This window comes from Photinus pyralis, unplaced genomic scaffold (genome assembly GCF_008802855.1).
Source record: "Photinus pyralis isolate 1611_PpyrPB1 unplaced genomic scaffold, Ppyr1.3 Ppyr1.4_LG5, whole genome shotgun sequence".
In the NCBI taxonomy this organism is placed as follows: Eukaryota; Metazoa; Arthropoda; class Insecta; order Coleoptera; family Lampyridae; genus Photinus; species Photinus pyralis.
In genome coordinates, this window is record NW_022170596.1 from 40,965,492 (window position 1) to 40,981,266 (window position 15,775).

General features: G+C 35.0%; 1 long non-coding RNA gene across 3 annotated transcripts; it reads right to left on the reverse strand.

Moving 5' to 3' along the window:
* Positions 1-599: 599 nt before the first annotated feature.
* On the reverse strand, positions 600-2,186 carry LOC116171965. 3 transcript variants are annotated; one of them, XR_004145566.1, is made up of 4 exons: positions 1,822-2,186; positions 846-1,747; positions 715-760; positions 600-639 (listed from the first exon to the last, which is right to left on the reverse strand). It is a non-coding gene; the product is annotated as an uncharacterized LOC116171965 (long non-coding RNA). The 3 variants fall into 3 exon arrangements; XR_004145565.1 differs by having other exon boundaries at positions 601-639; positions 715-1,124; positions 1,197-1,747; XR_004145564.1 differs by having other exon boundaries at positions 601-639; positions 715-1,747.
* Between the last annotated feature and the right edge of the window lie 13,589 nt (positions 2,187-15,775).

Here is a 15,775-nt window from a genome sequence, read left to right on the forward strand (position 1 = left end):
ACATTACTGGTTTCGAAATTCCTTCCTCAGCTACGCTTCGGCAGCAACATCTCGCCGTTAACGTAAACCTTGATTTACCATACTCGTATGTAAATAACTATTTCCAGAAAAGATTCAATGCTAAAAAGTTCAACATTTTGTCGTATTGCGCTCATTATAGGGTATATTTGACGATAAAGTATTCACTTTGCGTGTTTATAATCTTTGAACCTCTCATTGATCAGAAGGGCAGTCCAAATTCATTGGCATACTCTTCAGAAACAAAACATTTTTTATACCTTAATTTGCTAATTTTAAAAAACGAACAGCACAGGGTTCTTACCGACATGGCTGTCCACTTGCCTGAAGTTCAACGTTGGTTCTGATACTGGATTATTCACCTAAACAGAAATAATGCTTTATTCTACACACAATCGGCAATTTTCAAAGAAAAGAAAAATAAGGACATAAGGTTCTCACCGAAACTTCCATCCACTTGGCTCCATTGATTTCGGCCTGGACCATTCACCTAAACAGAGGCAATGCATTATTTCACACAATGGGCAATTTTTAAAGAAAAATAAGAACACATGGTTCTTACCAACATTCCCATCTACTTGCCTTCATTTCTCCATTGATTCCCGACAGTGGACCATTTACCTAAACAGGGATAACGCATTTTTTTACACACAATCAGCAACTTAAAAAAAATAAAAACACTAGGTAGGTACTCACCGAGATTCCCATCTGCTTGTCTTAATTTTTCCATTGATTTCGGACACTGGACCAATCACCCAAACAGAGACAACGCATTATTTTACACGCACTCGGCAATTTTAAAGAAAATAAGAATTCAAGGTTCTCACCGACATTCCCATCTCTTTGCCTAAATTTTTCCATTGATTTCGCCACTGGACGATTCTCCTAAACAGAGAAAAAGCATTATTTTACACACAATGGGCAATTTTTCCCATCTACATGACTCAATCTTTTCATTGATTCTAAAACTGTACCATTTACCTAAAACAACGATTATTTAACCCGCAAGGTTCAATTTAAAAAAAACTAAGAACACAAGGTTCTCACCGACTTTCCCAGCAGCATGCCTAAACTTTTCCATTGATTTCTGACAGTGGACCATTCACCTGAAACAGAGATAATGCATTATTTTACACAAAATCAACATTTAATGAAAAATAGAAACACAAGGTTCTCACCGACATTCCCATCTGCTTGGTCAAATTTTTCCATTGATTTCTGACACTGGACCATTAATCTAAACAGAGAGAATGCATTGTTTTACACACAATCGGTTAAAGAAAAATAAGAAGACACGGTTCTCATTGACATTCCCATCAGCTTGCCTAAATTGATTTCTGACACTGGACTATTCCACTAAAACAGAGAGAATGCATTATTTTACACACAATGAGCAGTTCTTTAAAGGAAAATAAGAACACAGGGTGCCCACCAACATTCCCATCTAAGCGGGCCAAAGAGGATTTTTTATACGTAACAAAAAATCAGCTTGAAAAAATTTTTGTTTCGATGTCTTGGGGTAGTATGAAAAATGAAATTTCGACTGTTCAGTAATTATAGCGTCGAAATTTGGGTCCAAATTTGTGGAAGAAATTCGCAAAACGCTCTCACGACGTTTCTCAATCATCCTGTTCATGAATATTGTTTTTTGAGGATATAGATTCTGGTATAAGTAGCGGGCCGAATCGAACCAAATCCCCCATCCCCATCCCTGCAATAGACCATTCACCTAAAACAGAGATAACGCATTATTTAACCCACAAGGGGTAATTTTTAAAGAAAATAAGAATACAAGGTTCTCACCGACATTCCAATCTATTCGCCTACATTTTTCTATTGATTCTGACACTGGACCATTTAATAGAACAGAGCTAACGCATTATTTTACATACAATCTAGAAAGAAATATAGGTAAGTACAAGGTTCTCGCCGACATTACCGCCCCCTTGTCTATACTTCCTCGTTTGTTCTGACAATGAACCATTTACCTACACAGAGAAAACGCGATATTTATTACTATTTTGTTCTTTCTTGTTTAAGTATAAATGTTACATGTTTTGGTTTACAGGGCCGCTCAAAGGGGGGGGGGTAACTGGGGCGATTTGCCCCAGGCCCCCGATTTCAAATCAACAATTTGTTCTATTCCAAAACAGGGCCCCAAAATTTACTTTGTCCCAGGCCTCTGAAATTGTTTGGGCGGCCCTGTTGGTTTATACCGTTGTAGGCAGATTTACTCAAGTGGTTATCAATAGATAGACATGAACCTCTCTCTGTATATATTTTGAACTGTCTTGTAATTGGACTTGAACGGTCATGCTGGTTTTGGATGACTCACCTGTAAATAAAGAAAATGATAGGTATAATATAAGCAACCTACTTTTGTGGATGTGAATCTTCGAACTACATGCAGTAAGTAACCTGAAACTATCTGTTGGCTAATCACTATGACAAATCGCTGAGTCAGCAGACTTAATCAGCTATAAAGGATGGAGGCAACAAGGCGCTTCAGCGATTTTGAGTCATGTGTGACAGGAACAAGGTGCATAAATGAACGCATTTTGGATCTAATTTTTTGTGATTTTGACTGTGAAGTCATCCACGATGATAACCCGTTTGTGTCAGAAGATGCGCACCATCCAGCACTATCAATAATTTGCCACACTGACTTGAGTCATAGGACAGTGTTTCCCGTTAATGAGAACAAAAAGTCATATAATTTTAGGAAAACCAATTTTATTAACTTATACTCGACTCTATCTAATGTCAACTGGTCTTTCCTACAATATTACTCTGATGTGAATAAGGCATGCGCGGAGTTTTATAATGTATTGTACAACTTATTTGATCAGTTTGTACCACTTCATCGCACTCGTAAAAACCATTATCCTAAATGGTTTACTGGTGAGATTATTACCCTTATTCGTTTTAAATCAAAATTTTTTTCTAAGTACCATAAGTTTAAGCGCCTTGATGATTTAAATGAATATAAACGCCTTAGAAGATTAGTTAAGTCACAAATCCAAAAAGCTTACAAAAACTATGCTGTTAGCGTTGAGAATACATTAATTACTAACCCTAAACAATTTTGGTCGTTCGTAAGAGCCAGAAAGGGTTACTCCAGAATTCCTGGTGTTATGAACTATGATGGTAATTCTCTTACTACTTCAGTTGAAATTGTTAATGCATTGCAGCTGTATTTCTCAAGAGTTTATCGTCAGTCGCAGAATACAAATGTTTCCAATGAGCCCTTCACCAATATTCCATGCGTACATTTGCAAAGAGTAACAGAAGGTATGGTCATTGACGCAATATCAAAGTTAAAAAATAAAGAAACTTCCGGAAATGACCAAATTCCATCATTCTTAAGGACTGTAAGCATATTTTCATTTATCCTTTGTGTATTATATTTAATCTGGCACTTAGTACTCATAGTTATCCTGACGTTTGGAAGATAGGAAAAATATGTCCTGTATTGAAATCTGACGATGCGTCTGAAATATCTAACTATAGGCCCATAAGCGTTCTTTCTACTTTTTCAAAAATATTTGAAATTACCTTGTTTAACTTTGTTTATCCTATGATTAAAAACTACATTTCAAGCGATCAACATGGTTTCATGCGCTCTAGATCCACAGCAACGAATCTTATTTGTTTCACGGAATTTGCAAGTCGAGTACTAGATGATCAAGGACAAGTTGATGTAATATACACAGACTTCCGCAAAGCTTTCGATACTATCGATCACAACTTAATTATTAAAAAGATAAGAAGTTTTGGATTCAGCGACTCTCTTAGCCTGCTCTTTACATCATACTTATCTAATCGTCTACAGTATGTATGCTATAATAATTTTAAATCCGAAGTCTTTATTGCATCCTCTGGGGTGCCTCAAGGACCCCTCTTGTTCCTTCTATTTATTAACGACATTACCAAGGTACTCTCCTGTAAGTGCCTATTATTTGCGGATGACTTAAAAATATTTCGGAAGATTGGCTCTGAGAGCCACTGTGTTCACCTGCAAGAACAATTAAATATTATTCATGATTGGTGTACTGATAATAGATTGGATCTAAATATTGGTAAATGCAAAATATTGTCTTATACTAGAAAGCATGTCATTCAGTATGATTATTGTATTGACTCTGTTCCTCTTAATCGTGTGACCGTTGCAAAAGATTTGGGAGTAGTGTTTGATCAACGGTTAAATTTTTCAAACCACATTCAAGCTATTTCTGCGTCAGCTATACAAACATTGGGTTTCATAATTCGTAATAGTAAACCGTTTAAAAATACTGATACGTTGTTGTCCTTGTATTGTGTTTTAATAAGGCCCAAATTGGATTACTGTGATCTTATCTGGTATCCGATCTATAGGACCCACATTATCTCAATTGAGAAAATTCAAAGAAGATTTATGAAGTACGTTTCGTTTAAGCAAGATGGTGTCTATCCGGCTAGAGGTTGTCCCTATGATGAACTGCTTAGCCGGTTTAATCTGCAATCATTGGAGAAAAGACGTATTTGCAATAGTCTTAAATTTACCCATGGTCTATTACATAACCGTATTGATTGTCCTAGCGTACTGTCCCTATTTAACTTTCATGTTCCGCCTCGTACTAGTCGCTATCCGTTAGTTTTTCTTAATCCGACACCCAGAACGAACTTGCTGTTAAAATCGCCAGTGTGTTTGATGTCACAAAATTGTAATCAATACTGCACACAATGTGATTTAAATATCTGCTCATTATCAGATGTAATTAATCTATTTCATTAATCTTTAATTGGTTTGTCATTTCGTAGATATATATGTCTCCTTACATTTAAATATCTCTTTATTTTTTTATTTTTTTTTGATAATCAATTTATAGTATATTATGTTTATTTTTCAATCATGCCATATTTAATTTCTGTAATTGTTCTGTAATTGGATGTACAAACATCTGTTGGACAATAAATCATTATTATTATTATTATTATTATTATTATTATTATTATTATTATAACACACATAACACTCCTCGAATAAGATACTAAAGGACATGGCTCGCATAATATTCTACTATAGGGAAAGGAGATGACTTGCATCACTAAGTACAAGGAACGTGGCTAGCGCTGGCAGGGTGACTGGTCAAACATCAGCATGTGCTAAGGGGAGCTAAGGCACGCAAAACACCACCTAATCTCACTACTTTATTATTAAACTAATAAAGCAAGGTTAGTTTACCCAGTAAGAGATCTCATTAACACTGCAGTACTAGCGTGGGGCACTTAAGTACCCCACTGCCTCTTTTGAGTATTTTGGAAGTGGAGATGAGTTCAATCTTTCGGAGTTGGCTATTTGCGACAAGCCATATGTGAAGTGTGATAGTGCAAATCCACATAGTTTACGAAAAGATAACATTACGAAATGGAGCAAGATACAACCACTTGTATCAAAAAAGAGAGCACATGATATAGTATTGAAAGCTCCAGGTACCACAAAAAAATGTCCGTACCAAAGATCACTTTCCCATACTGTCTTAGAGTGCTTCTCTTTGTATGGAATAAGTACTCAAAATGAACGTGCAAGAAGCATAAAAAATAATCTATTTCAAAGCTATAGGCGAGGAAGATGATACACTTTCAGAATCTGATTGACTTTTACAAATATACTTAATATTTTACGTATAATATTACACGTTTGCATTCTGTTAATAATTACAATTAAGACACAAATGCGTTTATTTTGTTGCAATATATACCCTTATTCCGGCATTATAAGTACCCCACGCGAGTACTGGCGCAATAATGTCGAACGCGAGTACCGCAATGTTAATTACTACCCTAATCAAACAAAAGCAAGATTACTCAATGAGAAAACTCACCTTTTCCACAACTATACAAAAGAGCGCTGCAAATACCAACACCTAACTAAAAGAATTATTTTCGCACCGTCCACTATGGCACTATCATGGCGAATACAGACAACTTTCACCCCGATAAGTGATAAGAAATGTATTCCACATTGTGAGTAATCCTCCGCTTGAGATTGCTCACCTTGAAATAGTCAACGGTCTAAGTTGGGTAACTAAAGATAATAAACAAATACAAACGGTGTTCTTACATTTTTTTTAATCGATCGATTAATTACCAAGAAATCTAAATCTTCAAAGTTTAGAAATTAATAAAACCCAAAAATTGGGTTAAACTAACGAATGTGTTGCTCGAAATAGCCTACAGTAATTTACATATAATAACACAATCCTAATTGAAACCAATGCATTGTTACAGTCAAACTAAATAAATGGCGATTATTCATAATGGAGGGAAGGAACACTCTGGGTCTCCTGTCACCATTACAAACAACTACACCATGCTAATGTGAAATATTAAATAATCATGTTGTATATTATTCTTGCAGTTGAAACAGTCACTATAAATCTTGACTACATGGGAAACGAATAGAAAATTGGAAAAAGAATACAATTGAACACAAAATAAATCGTTTGTCAGTTACCCACTTATACATGCATAAATCCCATCTGGCATATTTACACTGCGGAACTCAAGAACGAATGCAAAATGGCTTGTATGTGATTACGATATAAAAATGGTTATAATAAACACTATAGGAATACAGAATGAGGTGGTAAATATTTAAGTTTGCTCGTTTAAAACGAAAAAAAAACCTTTTTTCCCAGCGCGTACCTACTCATAAATAAAATTGTTGCACGACAAAAAATAGGTTATCCCTTACAACACAAGATTCTTTCCTAATCTCGTATGCCTTCTAAGATACTAATCCCTATGTTTGAATTATAGATACGAGGGGATACATCATCCCAGGCATCAAAGTCGAGTTTTCTCGAGCACAAAATTTTTATAAATCATTCTTATGTATAAGACGAGTGAAATATTTATGCTATTTTTTACATCGCTTTGGGACGCGAGAGTTATTTCTTAAAGAAAAGGGTCCCATAAAAGTAGATATTTATTTTAAGGGTGTTAACTGTAGAAGCGTTATAATGAAGGATTACATACAGGGTAAGTACATTTTTGATGCATTTCCTTCACTGAAAACCTAAATATACAGATGCTAGAGCAAATCATGGTAAGTGACTAGTGATAAAAGCAGCGCGTTCGAGAGTTTTTGGAGATTTATGGTCCGTTATGGTGATAAAAGTTTTTTTTCACTACTAGCGTCTGATGACATGATTATTAACCTTTTTTCCACTTGTAAAGTAGGCTTTCTCGGCATTTGTTCAAAGTGGTTAATAATTTTTTATTATTAACTAGTAGTCAATAATGAGAACTGTCACGCTGTCACTTTTAGAAAACACAACCCGAAATTTCGCTCAATGAACGTTTAGATAAGTTCTCTAAAACGAATAATTGCCACCATTCGCAATTTCCGGAGAAATTACATACCTAAAATTATCACATTTTGAAAAAATTCGAACGAAATTACTCTTTGAAAAATCTCAATGACAGAACAAAATACGGCCTGTTTGACTTGTACTTCCACGTACTTGATTGGCGTGTTAAATTAAGAAACAAACAATTCTGTCCAACCGTTAACTCTCTTATCAATATAATATGTTAATTTAGAGGATTTCAAGTGCTAGTAGTGAAAAAAAATAGTATATATACCACGGTAGAGAAGTCTATTATTGCCTTCGCACCTTACACCCCTCGGCGCAAGCGCCTCGAGATGTAATCTTGGTGCTCAGGCAATAATAGTGGACTTCTCTACCTTGATATATAATGTACTATTTTATTATACCTGAATCACAATCTCCGTTTTAAACACTCAAATGCGTGCGAAAAAGGGCCTTTAAAACACACGTGCTTTAAAGTTGCTAAGTAACGATACTTCAAGTATGACTTTTGAAACTGTCATCTGGATGAAATAAAAAATCCTCTTAGGTCGCTTTCTGTAAATGCAGAACATTTCTTTGGATTTTGAACCTATCCGTTGGTTGAAACTTTCACAACCGCGCGTAATTTAGGGTATGCTTCCAAATCTGTTCCACTTTTTAATCGCAGCATTGCTTTAAAGTTTTGAATGAATGCACCAAAATATAGAAGATTTAAATACCTTTGACATTTCCTTCATATATGCCAGCATTATGGATGCATTTAAGACTGTATTCGTAAGTAACTTCCTATTCATCCATGGAAACAACTTTTCATATTCTTTATAATAGGCTTTACTGGAGTTGGATTTTACACCTACCAACGTTTGTTTAGATTTTACAACAATCGATTTAATGGACGGTGTATTATCTTTTTCAATGGAAATCGTTTAATTCATAAAGACGATGATTTTTATAAGCAAACGTCAAGTGACATTTCCATGGCAATCGTGAAATTACGAACACCCAGCCCACTTAATTAGACATGTATTCGAGTATAACGTCAATATGACTTCATTGTATTTCCTATTTTTAAATTATACTGCAGGTATAATAAAAAATACTATAAGATACACGTGTATAATTGGTCTTTAAAGCACTTGCAACGTTAAAGGCACTCCGCTTTGCGTCGTGCCCTTAAACTCGTTGCGCGTGCTTTAAAGACTTGATTATACACTTGTATCTTAATATACTATTTCGTTAGTTAACCACAGTCGACCGTTCGTTATCGTATACGAAATTAAAACAGAGGAAGACTTTTGACTAAATTCTTGTGTCTTTTTTGTTAATGAATTGAGTTGGACCCAGTAAGCGTTATGTTTAATGTTCGTTTGTGACGAAGTCGGTAGTGTAATAAAATTTGATTTCATTTCAGAGACAATTTCATTTGCTTCATTTATTATTCGCTTGGAATTTTGAGAAATTCTGACGCATTTAATTTACAGACGGTATCTTCATACAATTACCATTTTTTTTATTAAAGCGGGTTTATTGAATAACTTTATATACAACGGAAGGATTCCTAATAAATGATGTGTAGAAATAATGTTGAACATTAATTCATAATAGCTCTTCAGTGTAATTTTAATTTAAATACGCTTATTTAATCAATAGAATTATTAGCATAATAAAAGGGTTCTTACGAGCGACAGGGGAATTGTCTTGTAGTCTGTAAAAATCGTTGTCTTGCGTATTATATATGATATAATTATATTTAAGTATGTAAAAAAATCCTGTTATCAATAGATTATTATAAATAATGCATTAAGTTTTATTCGGCAATCAAACATCATTCGCAAGAATCTTTGTTTACTGTATAAAATCGCAACCAATAAGTGATATTTTCGTTTGTTTTTGTTTTGTATCTGAACAAATTAAAATAGCTCGATTAAATAAATTAAAGATTTTTCTCGAATCCGAATCGACCGATTTAAAAAAAATCAAACGTCAAAATAAAGAACTTCGAAAGACCTTTCAAACAAGCTATTATACACGACACCACTTGTCATTTAAAATTTTTAAGGGAATAACCCTGAGGGCAGAGGGCGAAAGGGAGTGAAGTAGTTTTTGATTAAAAAGTTGTTCTCCTTGACAAATCTTTTGCCGTGTCTCGGCGTTTTTTCCTTTAATCAGTGGTTTTCGATAAATCCGTGGTGGGATGCTTTCAACAGAACACCCTGTATAATTACACTGTAGCGTGGGAATAGCTAATAACAAGCGCGTACGTCTGCGCAAACACATTATGGCTCTGTGTCTCTCCCGACGTTTAATCGGCACGGTTGAAGAGAACGTCCGCGCACTCCAGTCCCTGAAGCAGCCTACACAGCAGGGGAATTCTATCTTCATAACCATCATTCTAAAGGAATGAGATAGGTTCTACTCTGATGAAGACGACTTTAATACTCGATGAATTTCTGAACTGTCTTCAGAAGAGAGTCTCTTTCCTGAAAATCATTAAGATTAAGGAGAAGGGCAAGGGAATTCCAAAACTAGGCTTTGAGGAGCAAGCAATGTATGGTCAAGTATCTAAGCATGTTCAAATGCTATGTGTAGAATCTTTCCCTGTGCATCAATTGTTTCAATCCCAACCATGCAGCAAAGGATTGCTCAAGTTGGAATTGCCAGTTCTGGTAGTTGAGTCTCCACTTGCTCTCACCCAACGACAACAACGAGTGTAATGATATAAATTCCCTGTGTGTCTATTAGTTAAGGTATGTAGGTTAACGAATTGATTGCAAGTGACTGTGCTTACTAAGATTATTGCAATGTTATGTGGCACAAATAATGAATAAGGAGATTTGTTAATTGCACTTAAGATATGAAACGAAGAGGTTGTTTTAAATGTACTCATAGAATAAAGGCTAAAGGTTGATGATTGGTTTCGGTGCTGAGATCCTTTTATACGAGAGTAATCATCCAAAGGATGAATGTTCAATTCGCGAAGACATATACGTAGATGATCTTTTAACAGGCAACGACAACTTGGCGAAGCTCATCAGTATCCAGCAACAGATTAATGTAATTTTTCTTGAAGTAGCATTTCATGGACATCCAATAGTAATCCGCTGATTACCTACGTCTTAGCAAGTACGCCGAACGAATCGAATTTCGTGATAGAAAGGGAAGATATGAAGCTCCTAGGGGACTCGTGTAGCAGCAGCGATTCAATCTTATTTTCACTCAACGAAGATCTTTTTAAAATTAATGATGTGCCAAACAAAAGGGTGTATTTTGTGAAGACGATATAATTGGAGAATAGCATATTCTCAAATGAGCCTAATACACTATCATGGATTGTGCGATGTATCTATGCCAGATTCATCGACAGCAGCTCAAGATTAAATGGGCAGGTCAAGTAAACTAGACAATATTGAAATTTTATCCAAATCTCTTTGCACCGGCCATGGGAAACTTACCACCCTGCAGAGCGGAGTCAGCATTCCCATTTCAATTGGTAGGCATTGATTATGCAGGCCCTGAATCCTGAAGGATCGCTGAGGAAGAGGAGCCAAAATATTACCATGATATATTTGTGTGCACTTATGCATAAGCACAAAATGTATACAGTTCACTGCAGTCCTCACTCAAAGAGATACAATTTTGAATTCTAGATCGCTCACTTCACTCTTTTTTAACCCGAATGATCCATGAACACTTACGCCTTCCCATCTTCACATTGGAAGAAGGTGGGGTACAGTTTCAGATCCCCTCGCAGAATGCATTGAGATAAACCGTCAAGAGCTTACAAGAGTTCTGGCGGCGTTGGCGTCGAAATAATCTTTATAACTGGTAACGGAGTGGTCAAATGGGTAGTACGCAATGTGTGCGTTCTACCTGTGGAGCAAGTGATGTTATATATGTTCAGGTTTAAAACGAGTTAAAACTCATTTTAAAGGAGGAGTATGCTATAACGTTTGTCAGTTCACCTATGCAATTCACAAAAAATTTCACAATAAAAGAGTTGTCATCCATAGCCACAGTGAACCCTCCGAGAACAAGGGTACACACTGGAATGACATTTAACACCAGTACTCAATTTAAACGTTTGGTGCGAGTTACTATCGTCAAACTTCTTTAGATATCTTTTACAGACCAAATAAATCCATTAGATTTCATAGTTAAAGGTTAAGAGCTTAATAAAACGACTGGTTTCTGTACCGAAAGTGTCCATTTTACTTATTTATGGCTTGTTTGGACAACAAAGTCCAATACATTTCCAATTACATCCAAAATAAATACACTGAAATTTTTATTAGGAAAGGAAATAAACCTATATAATAAAGCTTTGGCATCAAAATGGGATATGAAGTAAATATTAGGCATTACCCTTAAAAATAATATGAGAAAGCTGATCTAATTTAGTCGTTCCCAAAGTCGAATAGAGAATTTGTTTACATTTTATATAACAGATCGGCAATAATGCTGCAGATTGATTGTTTTTCCCGTGTGTTACGTACCTATATTCGTGAATTTTAATTTTCTACTATTTGCACAATTCCTGATTGGTAGATTAATGAAATGATACCGAATGGTAATACAGCTTATATGATTTATTTTATATAACCTACTGTTGGCACGTTCTCTGTTGTGATGGAAATATTGTCATTGATAACCCACTTTCTTTAAGTCGCTTACACCGACAGCAAGCATGTGTAGAATATGTTATAAACCGCTGTTACAAAGCTTTTCCATGCGCTCTGCCCACATTTTTTGTGGGAACATCGAAAGTGAAATAAGGTTTCCTATTTCATGGAAATGTTATTAAATGAAGAGAAAATAAATTTCTAAACATATGACTCAACAGAAAGTTACCTCCTTATCAACAAATCCTTATATAAACACCTGTACATCAGAATGAAATATTTGCAATAAAACGAGCTATATAAATTAGGCCCCGTATAGTAAATAAATTTACAACAATGAAAGAGAATTTATTATTTTCTCGCAATTTGTTTTATAAAACGGACCCACCCAAAGAACATGAATAGAAGCAATAATCTGCCAATACTGAAGTAGGTACGGTCATTGACAAAAGTAATAATCGCCTAATATCTCAACTCTGCAGCATAAGCAACCAACATGCCTATCACATCGGGCTTCGTCGGTTTCTTCAAGGAGGAGATACCATTTGTCGGTTCGCATTTCCAAATTGCACAATATATTCAAACGTTTGTTGGATATGCTACTGGATTTACCTATTCGACGATCATTACTTTTGTCAAAGACTGTACATCAATATAGTTACCTACAAGCTATGCATGGTTTCCTAAGTTTGCTGCTAATGCTTGGGTTTAGTTTAACAGTTTAGCTTTAGTTAGGTCTCTAGCCAAAGTTGCATTTGAGTTTTCAAGTGCTATTAACGTACCTACACCCACTCGAATCCAGCCCTCTTCTTAAATTCATGATTCACTCGCAACAGCAGTTTAGACGTACCTACAAACGAACAATGCATTTTCGCATTTCAAAATCACGTCATTTCAAAAATACATACTTCGTAAGCACTAATTTATTGTAACCTTTTTGTCAAACGTTAAACGAATTTGAGTTCAAATCGCAATAAAAAGAATTATTTTCTCTTCATATAAAAGGCAATGTTTGTCTGTCGGTCAGTCTACCAAATTTAGTAGCGGAAGTTATACCAAAAAATGGACTTCCAGCAACCCCATAAGGTACATTTAAATTATATTGTTTAATACGTAAATTACAGATAATCTGCGAAATTCTTCCCAATTGACATATCAATACAATATCGGTTTTCTTCTCTTTTATAATGTTGTTCCACCTGCTGGTAATAGAACGACTCTTCAAAGGAAACTTTATAAAAATCTCTGTGCTCATAATTTTTAGGAACATGTATATGTGAAGCTTTATTTACGATAGTATTGCGAAACATTGCCTATTTTCATGCGATTCTGGTATCACAAAGGAATTTATCTAACATCAAACACAAAATATCGATATCTTATATTCTTTGCAAGGAGACGTAAGCACCTATTTTTCGCAGAACTTAATACGCGAAATGAGAAACTGAAAGAGGCGCTTGTTTTAGGGAGAAATCTTTTTAAGAATCTCAAGTGAAAACTTTTAAAGCTCTCCATTTACACCCTAATTCATTATCTTTAAGGATAAAATACAATTTAAGTTTCATTACTGAGACGGAAATTTATTTTTTTCCACGGGAGTAAGTTTTTTTCATTATAATTCACGTCCGGAGACGAAAATCCTGCAATAATAAGTTAAGCTTATTCGTTATGCTCTTTGTGTGTAATTATTAGGGCGTTCCTTTTAATTTGCGGTATGCAGCAAAACTGTTTTCGTTCGCATTCTGGGCAGATATTTTGTATTCCTTGATTACAGAAGTTAACATGGTGGAAATTTGCTTCTTTCCATTTGAAGAAGAGACCCTGATTTTCAAGGTTTGAATTTGTGCGATATTTATGCCTTCTTTCAATAACTACTAACATTATACTGCTATTAATTGCACTTAGGAACGCATTGAAGCTCTATAAAAAGAAATGTTTGTGTATACCACCCTCAATTAAGGACTAACACAGCTAGACGGCAATGACCGTACAATGTACATTAACTTACAAGTTGAATTCACGAAAGTTGAGCCCTGCGTCAGTAGTTTGTGAACCAATTTCCAACTATTTCAAATTATTACTATCTCTTTCTCATTCATGTGTTGGTATGTGATAAGAGAATAAAGAACTCTTTTGAAATTATACACAATATACGCCTGTCGTTAATTCAACCAGACTTTGAATCCGGCTCATAATCAATAGCACTGATCCCTGAACTCGTAGAAATCGATTTGCGAACGTTCAACATCGTTACCTCATTTCGTTCTCGAGTTAGACGAGGCACAGATAGACAGACGGACAAAACCATCACACAAGGAAAATTTCTCGAAAGAAAAAAAATCTAAAAAATTAATGTTAGTTTGTCTAATATGGGTCATATTTCCTTATTAAAGCCACGTCGCAACTCCAACAGTAGAGAAGTTAGAGAAGCATTGTATCGACTATAATATGTATAGTGACATGCTTTTAATTTATTTTCCGAATTGATCTTTTTAGGGGAATTTTTTCTTTCAAACATGATGATTTTGTCAGTCTGTCCGTCTGTTCCTCGTCTATCTCGAGAACGAAAACAGCAGGCGATGTCAAATTTTCGCTAGGTAATCGATATCTACGAGTAGGATCAGTGATATTGAATATGAGTCAGATTAAAAGTTGCCCACAGTAAAAGGATTACATTTTTTGTTACCATCAACTGAAAATTAGCACTGAATTTTTCAAAAGTTGAACTGAACGTGAATAAAACCGTATTATATATTATAAAAAATGTATGGAAAGCGTATCGCTTTTAATATCATCCACATGATCATATGAGGATTACTTCCATCGCATCCCTCGCTTCCTACCGGACTTATTTACTTGAGGTTATTCTAAATACGTCCGGGTCAGGGTCCACTAATAATGTATAGATAAGGTCGAAATCCCAACCCGCATCAACTGCCATAGGATAATTAACGTTATTCAATAATAAAGGTGGTGCAGTTTGATTAGTGTCAGACTGGATCCTATGAATAATAATTGTGATTTATGCATTAATATTTCATTCGTGACTACATTACATCTATGTAATTTCGTTTTCATATATTCGGTTGTCAAACGTATGTAACTTTGCGTATACAATAATTACGTTATTTATTCAGGAACGCATTGAATACGGGTATGTAGGTAGATCAGTCATCAATTAAGTACAATGCGACTTTGAAAATGGTCGTAAACAATACTTCAATTAAAACGATATAAATAGTTATTCAATTAATTAACAAAACGACTATAGATAAAAGGGTAGCGAACAGGAAAAAGGTTGTCCTATCAATGAAGTGGTTCGCTAAATTTAGAAGTATCCAGTTTTAACATTTTAATTCAGTAATCCATATCTAAACTACTATTTCTGAACAATCGGTTTTAGAAATTCCTGTAACGATTTAAAATACGTGCCTCCCCTTTCACATTTGAATCTAAATCTTCTAAGATAAGTATAAACCCATATAAATGTTTATTATGTAACTGAATCTCTAATATAACGCTAATAGATTATCTACATAATTCAAAAACTAAAGACCTTTGCACAGTTTCGTTCAATTGCATATAAAAAGGTTGGGACTTAATTTTCTATTTGAAATCCTTTACATACTTCCGTCATAATGTAGGATTTTTTTGAATCGCATAGTCCGTACTATTTAGAAACGTCACCGAGATTCAGAGACGCTGTGCAGAATTACCCTAGGATAAGGTCAGCGTTCTTTGGTAATTGCTGTTCCTTTACACATGGAAAACTCCAACAGT